We start from the raw sequence: 20,398 nt of genomic DNA, 5'->3' as shown, positions 1-20,398 counted from the left end.
AAGAAGATATTTGAAAAGAAAAATTTCACAAGGGGGATCATATTTACATCCTCAAGTCTGATTTAGAATGCAGGATTTTAAAGCAAAGCCCATGTTTAGAAAAGCAGAATATTGTCTGGCAAACTATAAGATGTAACAATTAAGAATGATATCATATGGTTTATGGTAGTATTTTACTGGGTATATTTAAATTTTAATTTCTTCACCTATTGAAAGTTGAGTTAAAACTTGTGATTATTAAAATATTCAAATATGGCTAGTTGCACATATAAGAGAACGACTTGTATTCTCTCTCACCAAAAAATAACATACACATTCACTGGAAGCTGAATTAAGATGAATAAAATTTGCAACTTGTGGGAATGAGGAGGAAACACTTTTTTTATGGAATACTTTGAATTGTTTAATTTGCTGCATTTTGGGACTCCTTTCATTTTCTCATTGGACAAATGCAAGTCTGGCTACTAGCCTGAGAGATAACAGTATGAAAAAATGAAACTGATTTCAGAAGACTGACTTCTGTTTTCATTTCTCTACCATGCTATGGTTCAACAAAACCACAGACACAGATAACAATATTAAAATTGTCTTTATCAGGGCCTCCCCTGGTGGCGCAGCAGTTGAGTGCTGGGCTGCGAAGCTGCCCACAGCCTCTGCAGCAGCGGTTTGATCCCTGGCAGCCGGTGAGGGCCCCACATGGTGCACAGACCTTTCCTGCTGTGCCCGCTGCTCCCCTCAGCAGTGTATTTTGTCAGTCTGCCTGTCCTGTTTCCTGTTCTGGCTCTGGTGGGTTCTCTTACTCTCCCATGCTTCTGACTGTACCCAGTGCTTGTATAAATAAATAAATAATAATCTTTTAAAAAATTATCTTTATCAGACTGGTTGATTTTATTTATCGGCAAATACATAACGACTTCTTCATATGCTGAGGATAATAACTGGTTAATATAAAACTTCACTCACTCTTGATATGTGCATCCTTCTATACATGTACATTAATGCGAAAACATAGGCAATAAATTGCATTTCATATAAAACCTATCCTATTAAATCTTCCAAATATTCTGAGGGATTAACAGATTAATATTATCCTCTTCATTTTACAAATGCGGAGTAGATACTTGGAGAAATTATCCTTTAATATTTTAAGTAGAAAGAAACTTAAATTTCTTTTTTTTTTAAAGATTTTATCTATTTATGCATACAAGAACTGGGGTACAGGCCAGAGGTGTGGGGGTGAGAGGATTCACCAGAGACAGACTGGGGAACAGAACAGGCAGACTGACTGAAACACACTGCCGAGAGGAACAGCAGGCAAGACAGGAGAGGTCCACTGAGCCATGTGGGTAGCTCCCTAGCTTTGGATTGAACTCGTGCTACAGTAGCTGCTGACAGCCTCATAGGTTGCTTCTTAACCCCTTGCGCCACCAGGGTGGCCCTAGAAACTTAAATTTCTTTGAATCCAAGTTTGACTCCAAAGCCTATAGTCTTTTTATTCAACCAGAGTTGATCAAACTGGTACCAAATTGTTTGTCTTGACTGTATAAATTTTAATTTATAGAAGTGATTGATTACAAATAGAGGTCAACAACCTTGGAAGGAAGTTTTTATAACTTAGAGTTTCCAAGGGGAGGGGGACATACCAGCTCATGCAGACTACATGGGGAAGTACCAGTTCCGGTCAGGAGACAGAAGGGTGAGGGGAATATGTGGACCACAGCCTTTATCCTTTATTGTGTTTTCTTTCTGTAGAAAGGAGGTGTGAGACAGCTTAAAGAGAGGCACAGCTTTAGGACTGAATAATTTAAATAATTTCAGTGGCCTTGGGGTGATTTGGGTGGGGAGGAAATATTGGCCTATCATGTGACTGTTAGAAAAAGGAGGTGATTGAGGGTATGGACTCAGGATTGGTTGGTTTCCACATGAAATGTATGCTTGCAGGTACTATGGCCTGAATGTTTGTGTTTCCTTCCACTATGTTGAAATCCTAACCCCCAAGGTGATGGTATGAGGAGATGGAGTCTTTGGGAGGTGTTTAGGTGATGAGAGTAGAGCCCATATAAATGGGGTTAGTGTTTTTATAAAGGAGACCCCGCAGAGTACTCTTGTCCCATCCACTAGGTAAGGACACAGAAAGAAACCTCACCAAAACTTCACCATGTTGGCACCTTAATCTTGAAAATTTCGGCCTTCAGAAATATGAGCAATAAATTTCTGTTTATAAGCTACCCAGGCTGTGATATTTTGTTACAGTAGCCTAAACTAATACAGCTAGCAAGTTTTTACCTTTAGGAATTAGTGTTACATATCCTCAGGAAATGTAGTCTATCCAGAATTAGTAAGGTCCCCCAAGATGTCAAAGCATCATAAAATACATAGAAAAAATGATACCATTGTCTTTGGTGTTAATCTGGTAGATCTTGTAAACTTTATTATTGACTTGAATATTCACAAAGCCTATTAGCATATTTAAGGTTGCATGAAGTCCTACAGTAAAGTAACCTTTTTAACACTGTTTAACCCAGAGTTTCTTAAATTGATTTGACCCTTTGTGGCTAATACCTATTAACATTTAGCAGAACATAAATGTTAGGAAGTCACAGATTTTTAATCAACTTTTAATATATTTTAAATTGGGTGAGTTTTACGAATCTGTTGATTAATCGTGACATACACTTCATATACTTTGTGCATTGATAATTTATAATGTTCTTAAGTTACCATGTGCAAGAGGGTGTTTTGGAACTATTAACCTTCTAAACAAAACTTATCTTCATACAATGAAAGTATGAACATAACCAACAATTTCCAAAATGGAATACTTTCTTCAAAACATTCACTATGCAAACCATTCACAATGTATTTTTCACAAACTCTGAGTATATGTGCAAATCTGTATCATTCCCATATTTAGAATGATTTCTATATTGATAACTCCTATGCCTGCCTAAAAAGAGGAAAAATGATTATCATTAATAACTAAGAACATTCAATACATGGCCATTGAGGATTCAGAATCATGCATTGCTAGAAATAACTTTTGTCTAAATTGGACCTTCTACATATGCAATGAGACCTGATTCTGTATTATTTCATGTACTGCTAAGACCATGTTTCTGCCAGTGAATAATTATTTTGAATTATTAGAAGGAAAAAGAAGCAACATTTGCATGATTTTCCCCATACTATCAAATTGAGTTGACAATTTACAATTAAAAGGGGGAAAAATTATCACCCAAAATAACAAACTCTGAAAACAAAGGAATGATATTATTTTCCTCCCTCTTCTCTTTCCAAATGTTTCTAATCCAGTAGTATCCAATATCATATGTAACCCACATGGAAAAGGAACTGGTGAAACTTTTATTACTTTCAGAATATCTTTGAATCTAAAATGACCTAATTCAAAAGTGGGGAAAAGGCAAGTTAGAAAAGTGATTACCTCAATTTTGGAGTAAAATTGTTGCTGAGAGAATTTTTTCCCTTTATTATGCCTTCTTACAGCAAATAATTCTCTTTCTGGTGGTTAAAACCAAGTGTTCACTTAACTAGTTCATTCATTCATTTTTCATTCAATAAATACTTAATATAGCCAAAATGCATAGGCATATGATAGGACACTTAGCTCCTATGCTCATGGAACAAATTCTAGAAATGGAAACAACTAGAAAACTGAACTATGCAGTAGAAAAAGAGTCTGGATTCTATTTCCATAGAAAAGTCAAGGTCTAGAATCCCAGAGAGTAGGTATGAGAGACTACAGTGAAATCCTGGGAACCACGCCAATGTATAGGTCAAGATTAATAATGCTTGGTTAAGACGTTTAATGGACAGTTATGTTTTCTTTCCATAGAAAGAAAGAAAAAGGGTTAAACTGTGAACAATACTACTTTATACTTATTAAGGATCTACTAAATTCTTTAATAACAAACAAGATTTGAATACTTTGTCATTTACTCCACATAAGAAATTGCTGATGAAGGTATTAATATTTCAATTTTCAAGATAAATAAGCTGAAGCTTGGAGATATTAAATATTTTTTCCAAGGTCCCCCAGTATATCTAGAATTTAAAATTAGATCTGTTTGGTTCTATAGATAATGTTCTTAGCCACAACATTCAACCAGATCATATCTTAGAACAAGGAGGGATATGCTTGTTTTTAGTGGTAAGAATTATAGACAAGTTGTTGAAAAAGTAGTAATACTAATCACATTCCCATCATGACTGTTATGTAGTTTGGAAATCAATCTAGATGAACCATTTCTAATAAAGTCTAGGGAAACGTAATAAGGGTGTACCTCTTTGCTTCTCTGTTTCAGATTGTGAGAGGCAATCCCTCCTTGAGGAGAAAGGAAGCTACATAATTGACTTGCCGATGAACTAATGGAGGGTCTGTGGTCTTAGGGCAGGGAGCACAAACAAAAGTAAAACTAAGGGTCCTCCCTGGTGGTGCAAAGGGTAAAGCACAGCATTGTGAAGCTATCTACAGCCTCTGCAGAAGGAGTTCGATCTCTGGCTGGCCAGGGAGCTACCCACATGGCGCAGCAGACCTCTCCTGTCTCACCTGCTGCTCCCCTCAGCAGTGTATTTTAGTCAGTCTGCCTGTTCTGCTCCCCACTCTTTTTGGTGAATCCTCTCACACTTGCACTTCTGGCATGTACCCCAGTTCTTGTATGTATAATTTCTTTTTTTTCTGGAGGGTGAGAGAATTCACCAGAGCAAGAGCAGAGAGATAGAGCAGGCAGACTGACGAAGTACACTGCTGAGGGGAGCAGCGGGCGCGGCAGGAGAGGTCTGTCGCACCATGTGGGACCCTCACCTGGTGGCTGGGGATTGAACTGGCGCTGCAGAGGCTGCAGGCAGCTTCGCAACCCAGCGCTCAACTGCTGTGCCACTGGGGAGGCCCTGTATGTATAATTTTTTTAAAAAACAACAGCAAAGTAAAACTAAGAAATCTTCCAGTTTTACCAAACCAAACAAAGCCGCCAAGTACTTTAACTTATTCTTCGTGCTTTTTAACCCTTTTACTGATACCAATCACATAAAATATTAATTTGCTGCCAGTAATTTACTTACTGTAATTGCTTTTAAAACTGAAATTGTCCCAACCAGAAATGAAAGCGGTTTGTTTCGACCAAGGAAAGACATGGTCAGTTGTTTGCATGAGTTGCTGACTTCATTTGGCTACTGTTCCTGAATAGTAATCACTCTGGCATTGTGATTTAATAAGTTGTTTAGAATTTTCTCTCATTTACTATACTCATGGTGAGTTCAAATAAGACAACAAAAATAAGTTTCCACTAGTGAATATATAATTCTATTTTCATATTGGGAAGAGGGTTTTTATTTACTATGATTTTTTTCTAATCTACAATTAGATAAAATGACAATGCCCCAGTAGCATTAAACTCTGTAACAGAAATGTATACATTAGGTTTGCCCCTCTGAATTAGAAATTGTCTGGTGAATGTTTGAATCTCAATAGGTACAAATCAAATGTACAAAATATATAATATACTCTATGATGTATGTATGGGATTGTAAGCTTCAATAAATAAAAACAGCCTAACATTGGCCAGATTTCAGCTTTTGGTGGATGAAAACCCATAATATAATTGAAAACAAAATAGTATTGGGTCTATAATTTTTCTTATCCAAATCTTGACTTACCTGCTGACAAAAGCAATTTATGTGCTACACAATGTAATCTTCTATAGTTCAGACAAAGGGAAGAAAAGTCGATAGCCATCTTTTTTCCTTGGAGGTTACATAAAAAAATTGCTCATATAAAAACTGATATCTGAATAATATTTTTAATTGATGCTTGGGAATGACTCAACCACAATAGGATAAAATCAAAACAACTTTTGAAAGATTCTTATGACTATAGCATTAAAGTATGTTATGGATATTCTCAGGACAGAAGTAAATAATTTCCTATGTTATAGGCAGGATCACTTTTCCTTGGAGAGCAGTTATTAATATTTTTACTAAAACAATATGAAGAATGTAAAGATTCTTTGCCATGGAGTTTAAAATACTGCAAATCCTATAGTTTAGGGGTAGGCAAACTTTTCCTATCAAAGGCCAAATAATTGTTTTAGGTGTTGTGGGACATACACAATTTCTGTCACATACTTTCTCTATTTCTCTTCTCTTTTGAGCCTCCTTCCCTCCAACCCTTCTTGACTCCATCCTTCTACCATAGGAGACAGAAAAGCAAATCCCTAATCTTTAGAACCTGTACATATGTGATCTTAGATGGAAATGTGATTAATGTTATGGACTTTGATATGGGGAGATTATTCTGTAATATCTAGGTGGATCCGTTCTAATCACCTGGGTCTCTAAAAGTGGAAACTTTTCCAGGAGGATTAAACAGAAGGATGGAAGCTTTGTTTGTTTTTATTTTTATATTTTTGCATAGATGAACTGGGGTGCAGGCCAGAGGTGTAGGGGGGACAGGTGAGATGATTCACCAGAGACAGTGTGGGGAGCATAACAGGTGGATCTACTGAAATATGCTGCTAAGGGGAGCAGCAGCCAAGGCAGGAGAGTTATACTGTGGGTTAGATCTCAGGTCATAGCAGTGATAGCACTGAGCACATAGCACATAGCACTGAGACTTAAATATTAGGTCATCAGGAAGGCCCTGGCTGGAAAATTTGAAGTGTAAAAGGGACTTGACCCACCATTGCTGTCTTTAAAAACTGAGGAATGTGTCTGCAAATCAAGGAGTGTGCATGGCTTCTAGAAGCTGTGAACACCCCTCAGTTGATAGCCAGCAAAGAAACAAAGAAATTGAATCTCAGTCCTACAACAGCAAAAATCTGAATTTTGTCAATAATCCAAATGAATGAGGAATGGTTCCTCCTTTAGAACCTCCTGAAAATGAATGATTCTGCTAATACATGACATCTGAATTTATCCTAGTGACATCTGTATTGGACTGCTGATATGAAGAACTGTAAAATAATGAACTTGTATAGTAAGCCACTGAGTTTGTGGCAATTTGTTATAACAGACATGGATAACAAAAATTGATTAAAAAAGAGAAAGCATATGAACTACTAATATTAAAAAATAGAGGAGTTACTACTACAGGTCCTACAACATTCAGAGGCTAAGGGAACATTATGAAAATTTTATGGCAATAAGTATTATAACTCAGATAAGATACAAATTTCCTGAATAACATATATAACCAAAGTAAAAATAAGTTGAAATAAAAAAATTAAATAGCTTAATCTCCACAAATGAAATTGAATTTTCAACTAAAAGTCTTTCACAAAGCAAACCCCAGGCCCATGTAGCTTATTAGTGAGACAAAACATCATTCCTACACAAAATATTTCAGAAAATAAAGGAGGAAGGAATGCCTACCACCCTATTTTATTAGAACTGTATTGCTACAATAGATCAGATAAAGACAATACAAGGAAGGTGCCAACCAATATCCCCCTTGGACAGAATCAAAACTCCTTAGTGAAATATTAGTAAGTCAAATTATAAGTATATAAAATTTTTCTCCTTTCATTGGTAAAATTCTTAGCCAACTTGGAATAGAAGGGGACTTCTTTATATGACAAAGGAAGACTTTCATGAAAAAAACCATCAACTAAAAATCATATTCTATTTCAATTAGTTAAGCTATTTCAATAGGCTAAGAAAAGGATAAAGGAAGTATGGACTGGAAAAGAATGAAGTGTTTTTATCAGAGTTGATGGTATATTTAGAAAATCCTAAGAAATATATGCATTTAAATATACCCACCAGAATAAATAAATTTGTCAAGATAGCACTAGAGGAAGCCAATACAAACACTTCAGTAGTATTTATATGTAATAGTAACAAAAGTTGGAAAATGAAATAAAAATATAACTCCAATTTAATAACATCCAATAACTTAAAGTACTTAGGATTAAGTTCAATAAAAATGGTGAAATACTTGTGTACTCAAAGCTACAATCCATTGCTAAAACTAAAGAACAACTAAATAAATGGAAAACAAGTAAATGAATGTTTATAGATGGAAGACTCAGTGTAAAGTGTCAGTTCTATAAATTGAACTATTATACAATAAAACACAAAAATTTCAGCAGTTTTTTATTTGGGTAAAACTGTACAAAGTCATCTAAATTTTACATGAAAATGAGAACAATTTGTAACAACCATAGCAATTTTTAAAATAAGTCAGAAGCAGAAAAACAAACACTGGATGATTTAACTCATGTAGAATATAAAGAAACAAAACAACGGAACAGGCAAAACTAAACAAAACAAATGCAATATAATGGATGCTATTAGAGGGAGAGGGTGAGGAGTGGGGATTGAAAGGAGAAGAGGCCCAGGTTCTCCGGTGGGGAACTGTGGGTACGACCTAGTTCCCTACATCAGCTATAATAGTGCTGTAAACCAATGTTACCACAAGAAAAGAAAAACTTAGGAAAAAAAGAGAAAAAGTTGGATAACTTATACTACTTTAAGATTTACTATAAAGCTAAAGTAATCAGTACAGTATGGAATCAGTGAAATTACAATAACTCAATGGTACAGAGTAGATACTCCAGAAAATGACTAACACATATATAGACATTTGACTTTTGGCAAATGATCCAGGGTACTTAAATGCAGAAAAGAGTGTTTCAGGGGCCTCCCTGGTGGTGCACGGGGTTAAGACGCAACCTACGAAGATGTCCGCAGTCTCTACAACAGGAGTTTGATCCCCTGTCAGACAGGAGCAATCCACATGGTGCAGCAGACCTCTCCTGCCTCGCCCACTGCACCCTTCAGCAGTGTAATTTGGTCAATCTGCCTGTACTGTTCCCCACTCTGTCTCTGGTGAATGCTCTCACCCCCCACACCTCTGTCCTATACCCCAGCTCTTGTATGCATAAATAAATAAATCTTTAAAAAGAAAAGAGTATTTCAGTAATGGTGCTGGAACAACTGGATATCTGCACACACAAAAAATTGAACCTTGATTTTTTTACCTCATACCAAATAAAAATTAAAATGAATCTAGATGTGAAAATTAAAATTATAAAATGTTTAGAGAATGCAGAAGAAAAACCTTTTCCATCTTTTCCTTATAAAGTTAAGCATACATTTAAACAAAGAGCCATCATTGCTATATATCTGACGAAAATGAATAACTATGGCCACGTAAAGACTTTTATATGATGTTTATGCAACTTCACTATTAATAGCTCCCAAGTGAAAACTACCCAAATATCTATCAACAGGTGAATGGATATGCAAAATGTGGTATATTCATACAATGAAATGCCATTCCGCAATAAAAAAAATCATACCAGTTATGTATGAATCTCAAAGGAATTAGGGCTGAGTAAAAGAAACCAGATATAAAATTATATATACTAAATTATTTCATATACATAAAATTTCATAAAATATAAATAAATCTGCAGTGACAGAAAGCAAATTAGTGGTTGCCTAAAGAGTAGATGTGGAGAACAGTATTGACTGTTAGGGGATTTATGCGGATGGAAGAAAGATTGCTATGTTGGTTTCACAGATATATGCACTGGTGAAAACTCAGCATCATACCACTAAAATCTATTTTATAAGTAAATCTACTATACATAAGTTATATATCAACTTAGTTGATTAAAGATCCCTACAAGGTAACTTTCAAAATAAGGGCAGAATTTTTGGAATCTACCCCCCAAACTTTCAATTAAACAGACCAGCTAGGTAATAGGCCAACCATAATAAAATATTCACAAAGCAATATAGCTTCAAAATATCTACTAGTTAGAAAAGCATGGCATCACACCCTTATTTTCTTGATAATAACCTTTAAAAAGATGAATATTCAGAGAACATTATTTCCCTATACCTCATCTTCAGAACACAGGGCTATTTAATATACAAATATGATTGAATAAAAGATGAACAACAGAACTTGTTTTGTCCATTTCTCTATGACCTACTTACACATTCCTATACCTTGTAGATTCTCAGATATACTATTTGAGCTATTCAGTGCTGCTTTAAAAAGTACACAGAAAATGTCACATTGCATGCTGTTATAAACAACTTTGCCGATATCTTCAGACTTTGCAATGAGTCTCTATTAGATCCACTCATTAATACTCAGGTCAACTAGAGTTCTTTACAAAAGTCTTCTAGAGAGCTGAGGAAGGTCATAATTATAAGATCTAACTTACAATACATAATTCAATCCACATTCCACTAGATTCTGCACATATGTATAGAACATCTGAAATCTTTCCATTACGCCATCATTTGCCATTTGGTCATAAGCAACCCATTTCTTGCATTTTATGGCCTCTTACTGTATCTAATATCTCTATTTCTTGTTTTTCATCTGCACTCTTGGAATTGATACTTATTTGGATCTTCTATTTCAGTTTTGACCTCAGTCTCTAAAACTTTCTGAGCCCCTCTGATTCCATTCCTCACATCTCTGAGACAGCCTGCATTTTTTTACACCTCTGTACTCAGCCCTATTTCCTAGATGTTAGACAAGAACACAGCCCTAAATCTACCAATTAGAATGATATTTGTATTTTTTTAATAACACCCACCATCCACTAAGCAAATATTTACTGAGTACCTGCTATGTGCTAGATAAATCTACATACTAGAAATTCTGTAGGTGACAAAATGATTATCTGCTATAATAAAACATTTATTTTAATGGAGAGAGTCCAACAATAAACAAATTATAAATAGATGATAGACTGTATTAGGAAGTGACACGTTCCTAGAAGAGAATGCAGTAAAAGAGGAGGTTTGGGTGAGTTGTAGCTATTAATAAGATAGTCAGAGAAGGTGAAATGAAGGAGGTGAGCAATTGATATGAATATGTAGAATGGTCCTGGCCTAGAGAAGAGCAAATATTAAGGTCCTGAGGTGGGGAAATACCAGGTGTGCTCAATGAGTAAGTCCATGATTGTGGTTGGAAGACGGGGAACAACAGAAATACAGAGAATCAGGGGGATTAAGGACATCTTTACTGGCCCTGGGCAGTACCACTTTATGCATGGTAATTTGTTTCTTGGTTTTCATTATTGTAGTGCTTTGAGCACTGATGTGACATGATCTGACCATATTTATAAGACAGCACTCAGATTACTGTATTAAGAAGGTGCAATGTAGAAGCACTATAGGTTTTTCAGGTAGGAAAATACTAAAAACATCTAGAATCCAGGTGAACAAAGCTCTTCTGCCACTCAAAGACATAAGGAAATTTTCTGTGTGTGTATGTGTCTGTGTGTAAACTTAACAGAGTTAATATCTATACCTTTGGTTACAACAGTTTTCTCTGGGCCCATCAGTCTTATTCTCCTTAATAATCACTATTAGAACACTTGAACTTTTTCCTTCATAGCACTTACCACCACTTGTAATTATATTCATTGTGTTCATTTGTTTAAAAATGTCTTACTTTTTAAGCTTCTTGGGGACAGGCATCACAACTGTTTGTTTAAGCAGGGTGTCTCAATGCCTTTTACAGAGCAGAGGTTTAAGAACAAATTGAATGCATAAAAATGAATAAAGAAATCACAGGTCCTTTGATCTTGCTACTCTTACAACAGAAATGTTTAAAGAACAACTAGTCTTCTTCGTGTCTCTTTCCATCAACTTAGGTTTCTAAGAGATAACACTTGGATGGAAATAAAGAAAAAAAATTAAACTGTGTTCTCAAATATGCCATGTATTTCCCATCTTCTATTTTGTAAAATAACAGCAAGTGAAATCAGGGAGGTGGGAAGGAAAAAAGGATTATGAAATTTAGTATAACTAAGTATTTATATATTTATTCAGGAAATATATGAAGACTATATTAGAAAATTCATGGAAATAGACATTAGAAAATATTTTAGCTTTGAATTTATATTTTACACAGTTAATGTATAGGTTGTAAAGTATAACTTTTGAATTATTTCATTACTCAAAAGTATTGATTCAAAGAGGTCAGAAATGATATAATTTTTCTTTATCTAGGGAATCTAACAAATGCTAAGCTAGTCAAAGGCTAATTAATCAAATGACATTTCCTAGTCTACCAGTTAAACTTCTACTACATTGTAATTGCCTTGCTAAACAAGATGTAGCTTTTCCATGATTCAGTTTCCCATAGATCCTGACACAGTTGATACTCAGTAAATATTGATAATGAACTGAGCAAATGTCAATACCATATTTTCAGAAAATATTACTTATACTCTCATATCACCTTTACATTTCCATTTTGGCATCACATATAAATTTTTATGTCTATACATAAAATGACCGTGATTACTTTCTTCATAGGTATTTTTGATTTCAACACCTGTTCAATTAAAAGATGAAAACTATATGACATGAGACCTAAATGACAAATGCAGAACAATTGTTAAAGAATTTTTGCTCTTGAAATTGTAATGTCATAGCACTGTAGTGAGGGAAGAAGAAAAGACATTTGATAATATGTATGCTTAGATATTGAGATTTGTATTTTTATTGGTTCTTTTCTATTGAAAAAAAATGGGCAGGGTAAAAATCTAACTAAAGTAACTTCAGCATTATTCAATATCTTATTAATGGGGGAAGCATCAGTTTAACTGCGGCAATCTATAGAATTACGGACTGATTACTAGTTCAAATGACAGAGTTCTACAGTGAAACCCATAATTTCACATTATGATCTGCAAGAGATGATAGCAGTTCTTCACATATAATGGTATTGCTTGCCCAGAATCTTGTTAACACTCATAGTCTGAGAGATTGTGCTTATCCTCTCTCATTCTTATTTTGAATCAGAAAGAAAAAAATTTAAGGTGTATTGGCTTTTATTATTCACATATGGAATTCTGGTCAATTAGAAATATTCAAAGAAGAGGCATCTTGTGCCAAAAATTTAAGAATCTTAAGTACCATGGTAAAATTTTAAAGAATTGAATATATACTTTTTTCCATAATTAAAAAGATACAAGTGTTGAGACTTGACTTGCACTTAGCTCTTTGTAGCTATTTCTAGACACTGATGCTATGGGAAGTAGCTACAGAGTTAGTTGCTTGTTACTGGGCAACAATTTATTCCAATTATAACTGAAATGTTCCTAATAGACAGTTACTGGTGGATAAAACAGATTTAAAAAATGAATTATTAAATTCATAGTATTTTCTCTTGGTGAAAGAGGCAGAAATTATTTTAACAATTGACATTTCCTAATGTTCCGAGGTCTTTTTAGACATTTTAAGTGAACTGGGAGCACTGGTGAGGACCCAAGGGGCTGCATAGTTCAGAGCTGTTAAATGTAGAAATGACACTTAGATAAAATAGCTACAGAGACTAGGGACCAAATGTTACCAGCGTATGGAATGCTATATTCTCTATGAGATGTAAATGGCATACAGTCTTCAAACTTCCAGAGGAGTTTGTCTTTAGAAAAAGTTCTTAATGGACATTTGGTAATTACATTCTCTTTTCTGACACTATTACTTATTTATTAAAACACAAAGACAAAAAAAAATAAAAAGAAGAAGAATTTGCAAGCAAGAATGAAGAGCAGAAAAGAACAATCACTTGGTGTTTTAGATGTGTTTTTAAACGCAAAACTGTCTTTATTCCTTTGCTCCTTAACCCCCTTTGAAGCAGACTCATCAACAATCCTTTGCCTTTCCACGTGTTTTCCAGCTTCTGAGGTTAGAATCTGGAAAAGTGCGAATAAAGTTTGCCATGTGAATATATTGTCAAATGAAAAGTTCTGTTTGCAAGAAAGATAAGATTTCTGTTTTTTTTCTCTTTTTTGTAACATTAATATGCATTCTAAACCAAATTGGCCATTGTTCAAAATTGATTAAATAAAATTTGAATCATGAAAGGAATAGAAGTACAATGATTGTAAGAAATTCAACCTTGAGAACTTTTTCTTATAGACCACAGGTATGCATTTTTAAGTGTGTCCTAAAGGTCCTCATTAGTTGTAATGATAGTGAGAACAGCTGGTTGCTGTTTCTTCCCATATCAGAATAACAGACAAGAACATTCTCAAGTACCAGTCTCCCAGTCAGAGTATTCAGGAATACTTGTTGAATTAATTGAGGTGAATTAAATTTGTTCTTTTAAAGAATAAATCTTGCATCTTAAGTTCAAGGTCCCCAAGTGATCTAGGTTCTCCACAGTTGATTATCTAATGAAGTCCTGACTAGTCACAGATGAAAGGGATTAAAATAACTACTCAGCACCATTTGAGTCTGCCTCATTATCTGGACTATGGATGTCTGGGATAATTACAGTGTTCCTTAAAAAAGTTTCATCACTGTACTTCCTGTTTGGTGAATAAACAACGAAACAGTTATGGTCTGTAAGGAACCTACTAAAACCCATAGCACCTCTGGGAGTGAGTGACTGGTAGAACTCAAGTATTCTCTGTGACAGGACACTGAAATGCCAACACTAAACAATCAACAACTCATTGCCATTGCCATAGTGCAACAATCTTAGCCCTGTTGCAACTGGACGACTAGTCGATTGGCAGAGAAAAGCATCATCGGTGTACATAGGAATGCTGTTATTACTCATTATAAGTAAGACGCGAAGGTCACATATCAGGCAATTACACCTTTTCATTACATGCTAACCCCTCACGGCAGGGAAGCCACGCTTATGACTGCTTTAGACAGACAAAGCCTTCAGCTTTAAAAAAAAAAAAAAAAGAAAAGCCAAAAAAGATAAAAAAATTAAATTCGTTTTCTTACCAGCACGTTGCAGCACCAACTCGCTCACAGGAATGTTGCCTTTACAGGTTTCTCTTTTAATTATCCTGGAAGCAGGGAGACAAAAAAAAAAAAAAAGGCAAAGAAGAAGAAGCAGGGTGGTTAAATTAGCGTGCTGGAATCTTTTCAGTTTGTCGCAGAGTAGAAAAATAAAAAAGGAAAAAAAAAGGCTCAGTAATTTAAATTTGCTCTCAGTTCAGGCTGCATCGTTGGGTCCCGCCCCTTCTTCCCGCTGGGTTCCACTACCTGCAAGGCTGGAATTGACAGCTACTGTGCAAACAAAAAAAGGCAACAAGCATGCTGGGACCTTTCTGTCTGCTGTTTGGGTCTCACTTGTCCTGACAACAAAAATCATCAGTGGAAAGGTATTCTACATTTTTTATTTGAAGCATTTGCATGTAATTCCCTTCCATTTTAATTGATACACCAGAACTCATGATAATGGGGTATGATTACTGTTTGGATATTTTTTGTTCTTTTTCTTTTTCTAAAATTGTATAATAATAATACTTCTTATTAATTCTCTTTTTGCTATTATTATCTGTTCACTGCCATGCTTTGCATTACTTACAGTCCAGTTTTCTCCAAGACACATTCCAATTTTCTCTTTCACTAATAAACATTGAAATTTCTAGAAATACCAAGATAGAAATATCAAGACTATCAAGATTTTCAATTCTCATTTGATACTTTTTTTTTAGCATGTAGTATTGAGATAATTCAAGAGACAGAAGGGCCTAGGAAGAAGGTTCTGTATGCACTGGTAATTTCTAAGAAGGATAAAATAAAGCAAAAAGTCTCCATGACCATATCCAAAAAGTTTATTTTCATATTTATGAACTGGAAAAATAACTAGAAGACACAAATAAATTTGTTCTAAGCTGCAGTTTCACTTATGATGTCTCCTTTAGAAAACTAATATTGACAACAAAAAAATGTTACTTAATGTGCAGTGTGTTGTCAGTTTTTAGCCAAAAAATTATGAAAGATAATAAAAGCTGTCCTGTCAGAATGTAAATAACTTACTCAGAATTTACAACAAGATTTTTTTTGTTGTTGTTTTCTAAGTGTCCTTTTTAGATGAGGTTGTTATAGACTACTTTGGTTTTGAAGCTATTACTTGTCTGAATGTATAGAATATCTACAGGTTTGCTACTTGATGTAATGCATTGCTTCACGTGTGTGTGTGTGTATTTCACTTTGGTCCTATTAAAGGATGGATTTTTCTTAGACCATCCTACTGTGTTAATGTAAGAGTACCATACTGATTGATTTGTCATGTCGTAAAGTAGTGCATAGGGTGGTTAAGGAGTAAAAGATAAAATGTACATGGTTCTTTGCCAGTGGCTGAAAACATGAAAGAAAGTTACACTTAATAGCATGGCAGCTGTTAATCTACTTTTGCTTGTTAGTCTTTGTAATTTTTAAAACTTTCCTGTTATCCCTACCTCAAGCCATTTAAATGGATTTCACCATTTCCGCATAATTTGTAGAATCCCTGAAAGCCAAAAATGTGCTTCAGTTAATAGATTTTAGTGAATTTCACTTTTGAAGGCAGGGTTTTAGAAAAGAAGTGGTTAACAATATAAATTAAATAAACAATTTATCTTGCCAAATTGTTAAGAAATTTGTTGTCTTCGAGTATCTCTTCTGTCACTTGAGTACTCATCATAAAACTAGACCAATTAAAAATGAAAATGACTAAGGAGGCAAAGAGCAAAACTATACATTTTCCTTGTATTATAACCTTTATCAGAATTATTTTTCAGTCAGTGATGAATGACTTTGCTCATTTCCCATGAATAGACAGAGCAACAAAAATAAGGCAGGTCAAGTACTCATGAAGCCATGTTAACTTCCCAGGCAATCAGCTTTAATGAAACAGTGGTAAATTATACCAACGTGCTAATTATGATACTTTGTCACAGCATAAAATGCAATAAAACCAACCTATACCTTGTCTTGGGAAGTATTATGCATAGGTTTTTCAAAAGCTGTAATTGAAGAAACATTGTGTTTTCTTGACACTTCTATAATTTCAAGTGTATTCCCTCAATGATTTTCTATTAAAGAAGAGTTCTAGAAAGCTATGTAAAACTGAAAATAGTAGAAGAAAAGAAATATGTAGAAGAAAAGGGATGGGATATATGTAGGAAAAAAAAGCTCTTAGGACTAATACAAAAAGTGGGCCTCCCTGGTGGCACAGGCAGTTGAGCATCGCACTGTGAAGCTGTCCGCAGCCTCTACAGTCCGGGTTTGATCCTGGCCAGTTGGCAAAAATCCCACATGGTGCAGCAGACCTCTCCTGTCTCACCCGCTGCTCCCTTCAGCAGTGTATTTCGTCAGTCTGCCTGTTCTGTTCCCCACTCTGTCTCTGGTGAATTCTCTCACCCTCCCGTGCATCTGGCCTGTACCCTGGGTCTTGTATAAAAAAATAAATAAATCTTGAAAAAAAAAGAACTAATACAAAAAGCAATGATACTGGATTTTTAAATTTAGCATTTTTAAAGTAGCAATTTTTTATGACTGATCTGCTAATGGTAATTACTTTGATATCATTGTTAATAACATAACACACTTAGACCATGTTAGGTAACATATAAATGTTACTTGTACAGAATTTACAGAGCAGGACGTGTTGGCTTATATTCTGAACATCTGTATTTAAATTAAGAATGAATATTTTTATATTTGTCAATGCTGACTGAGTCCAATTAGTAGAATATTATCTTTAATCAAATAAAAAAATCCTGACACTGAGCTTTAGAGAAGGACCGGGATTTAGCAATTTCATGAGTCAAGTGATTCCACTAGACACTTAACTTGTTACTTCAGAAATTTCTACTTTGTGTTAGGGGATCAGATACTATCTCATTGAATATCTCATAGTCACCCTGGAAATGTACTCTAAAAATAAATATCTGACTATAAGGGAATTTTGTGTAGGGACCTACATTTTTACGGGTTTCAAATCATGGTACCATGTTCTTTAAAAAATGTGATGAGCAGGTTTATTGGATATCATTTTTAAAGATATTCTTTGAGTAGTTTTAATGCTATATACACTCTTTAAATCTTCATGCTCTGAAAAAACTCAATGTCAGAGTGGGAAATGTTAGTTCATGTATATAAAGTATATCAAATTAATATATTCCCAGTTACAATTGAAAAAATATTCTGAGAAATGTTCACATTTATTATAACACTTAGCTATCATAATTAACCCTTAAACCTGAATAACCAGAAAATACCTCACTTCTGTCAGATAAATGACCTCCTACTCTTGGGTTATATTTTGAACCATGTTTTCATTGTTAAATTCATTTTACATTTATTAAAAGTAAGTTTGAGTATTTAAATATGTACACCTAGACCTAGAAGTCATGATTTGAAGGAGATTTTCACAATCCTTTCTTTGGAATCAAGTGTACACAGAGTTGTGGGTAATATAGCTTATATTCCCTATGGCTAATACAGCTCCATGGTGCATTTAAAAATTTCATTTTTTGTAATGTATCTGGCTTTCTAAATTATTTTCAATGTGAAAATACCTACCCTTTCCAAATTGTATTTTAATTTTGCTTATTTTGAGCTTTTAATACATGATATAATGATGTAGTTGATCTTCTGAAAATTGTTACACTTGGATTTGTAATAAGCATGTAGATGTTGTAGCTACTGATAATGACTATTTATTTACAGAGAATACTCCATTGTTAGTATAACATAATTAACTTTTCCATTCTTCCATTGAAAGGCATTTGGGTTACTTCTAGACTTTTTTTTATTGTTTTGGGTTACCGCAAAACGTGCATATAATTATATACAATTTGTCACACATTTCTAGGTATTTTGTTAAGAATATTACATACTCTTTATTTCACTTTTTTAATTTAAAATAGTATACAACTAGAATTACATAGTTGATTTATGGGATACAAGTCACATAAATATTTCTTTTCATGCTCACAATCCAGTAAACAAGCAATTGCAATGCCATAGCAAGGCAAGAGCAAGGCAGTGAAAGCCCCAGATCCATCAGGAATGAAAGATTTGTTATCCATTACCTCACTAGTAACCTAGGTCAGCTGAAATATTGTATGATGATAGGGAACTTAAACATATAGATCTTAAGAGTTCCAGAAGGTAAGAATAGAGAAATCAATGAAGGACAATGTTTGGAGAGAACATACGTAAAAAATTCCTAGTTACTTATCTAAGGGAAATGAGTAAAAAGAAACCTACAAAGATACCTAAGAAGACAAAAAGAGAAGCCACTGTTAAGGTTTTACCTTCCATTGGTGATGCCAAGAATTAATTTTTGGACTTAACTTCCTGTCATGGAAAATTACAAAACTGGGTAAGATCTATGTAAGAATTGTGTTCAGATAGCTCAGGACTATCACCCCTGAGAGAAAGGGAACACATGAGAAAAACCCTATAACCCTCCCATCTTTCTAAGTAATGAAAAATCAAAAGAAAATAGCTTTACATCAAATTTCTCAGTGTTATCATTTATGGTATAGAAAATATAATAAGAATAAAAAGCAAAAATTGATAAAGTATTAAAAATGGCATTTAGCATCACTATGGCATTTTGATGAAACATTAAAATTTGTATAACATAACAAAATGAAAATGTTCAATGCTAAAAAGCAGAGAATGAAATAAGACAAAATATTACATGTTTTATAATATTATTATCCCTGAGTAATAAAGATTAAGAAATTAAATCTGCTTCCCCCTCAAAAAAACAAACCCTATAATCACCCCACTCCTCTACCTAGGGAGAGATTCTCACATGCATTAAAGAGAAGTGAGGCTAAAGCAGACCAACATGGGGAGGACAGAAATAAGTTTAAGAATATAAAATTTGCAAGACAGATTGCCAAAAAGGAGGAGGTAATGAAGAGATCCCTAAGTATGTGTTTTCCTTGCTGAAGCTTAAAGTCCAGCAGACAGTGGAACCAAGAAATTAAACAGTTCTAGGAAATGCTGATGTTCTGTTCAAATATAATGGAAGGACCTTGTTAACATCCTGGGCATTCAGCTGATATACCAGCAAAATTATCACTCAGGAGTAAAACCATCCCAAAATGTTAATGTAACTTTCTTTAACAAATCTTAAAAGTAAGGCTTGCCAAATCAAGGCTTTAAAGAAAATTAATCCAGGCTTTAAATTCAGACTTCTTACAGCTAACCATTCACAAAAGCCAACTTTCTTGCATATCTTGAAACACTGAAATAAGCAATATGTATGTGTGTGTGTGTGTGTAACATGTGTATATGTATATGCATACATGTATCTGTCTATATATGTAAGTGTGTGTGTATTCATATTCCAGAAGATGTTGGGACAAGATGGAAGAGACAGAAAACAAATAGAAAATTGGCAGAATTAAACCCAATATGGAAATAACTACAGTGTCTATATATAAATGAATCAAAGTCTTCAAAAAAGCAGATATTAACAGACTTTACAAAAGAACCAACTAAATGCAATTTATAAGAGATTCACTTTAAAATATAAGACAAAAACAGATTTACAGTAAAAGGATGACAAAGGTATACATATAAACATTAACCATATAAAAACCATGAAAGATATGAAAGCATGTGAAAGGCTAAATTCACAAGTAAA

The 20,398-nt window shown here is 34.3% G+C and overlaps 1 long non-coding RNA gene across 1 annotated transcript in view; it reads left to right on the top strand.

Moving 5' to 3' along the window:
* Window positions 1-14,937: 14,937 nt before the first annotated feature.
* LOC129145772 (uncharacterized) overlaps window positions 14,938-20,398 on the top strand; it is a 119,292-nt gene continuing 113,831 nt past the window's right edge. Inside the window, exon 1 of the long non-coding RNA XR_008551801.1 lies at window positions 14,938-15,122. This is a non-coding gene — a long non-coding RNA (uncharacterized LOC129145772). The remainder of the gene's footprint in view (window positions 15,123-20,398) is intronic.

Source organism: Talpa occidentalis, unplaced genomic scaffold (assembly GCF_014898055.3).
Source record: "Talpa occidentalis isolate TD23 unplaced genomic scaffold, MPIMG_talOcc4v2.1 talOcc4.14, whole genome shotgun sequence".
Taxonomy (NCBI): Eukaryota; Metazoa; Chordata; class Mammalia; order Eulipotyphla; family Talpidae; genus Talpa; species Talpa occidentalis.
This window is presented reverse-complemented; position numbering and strand designations above follow the sequence as displayed.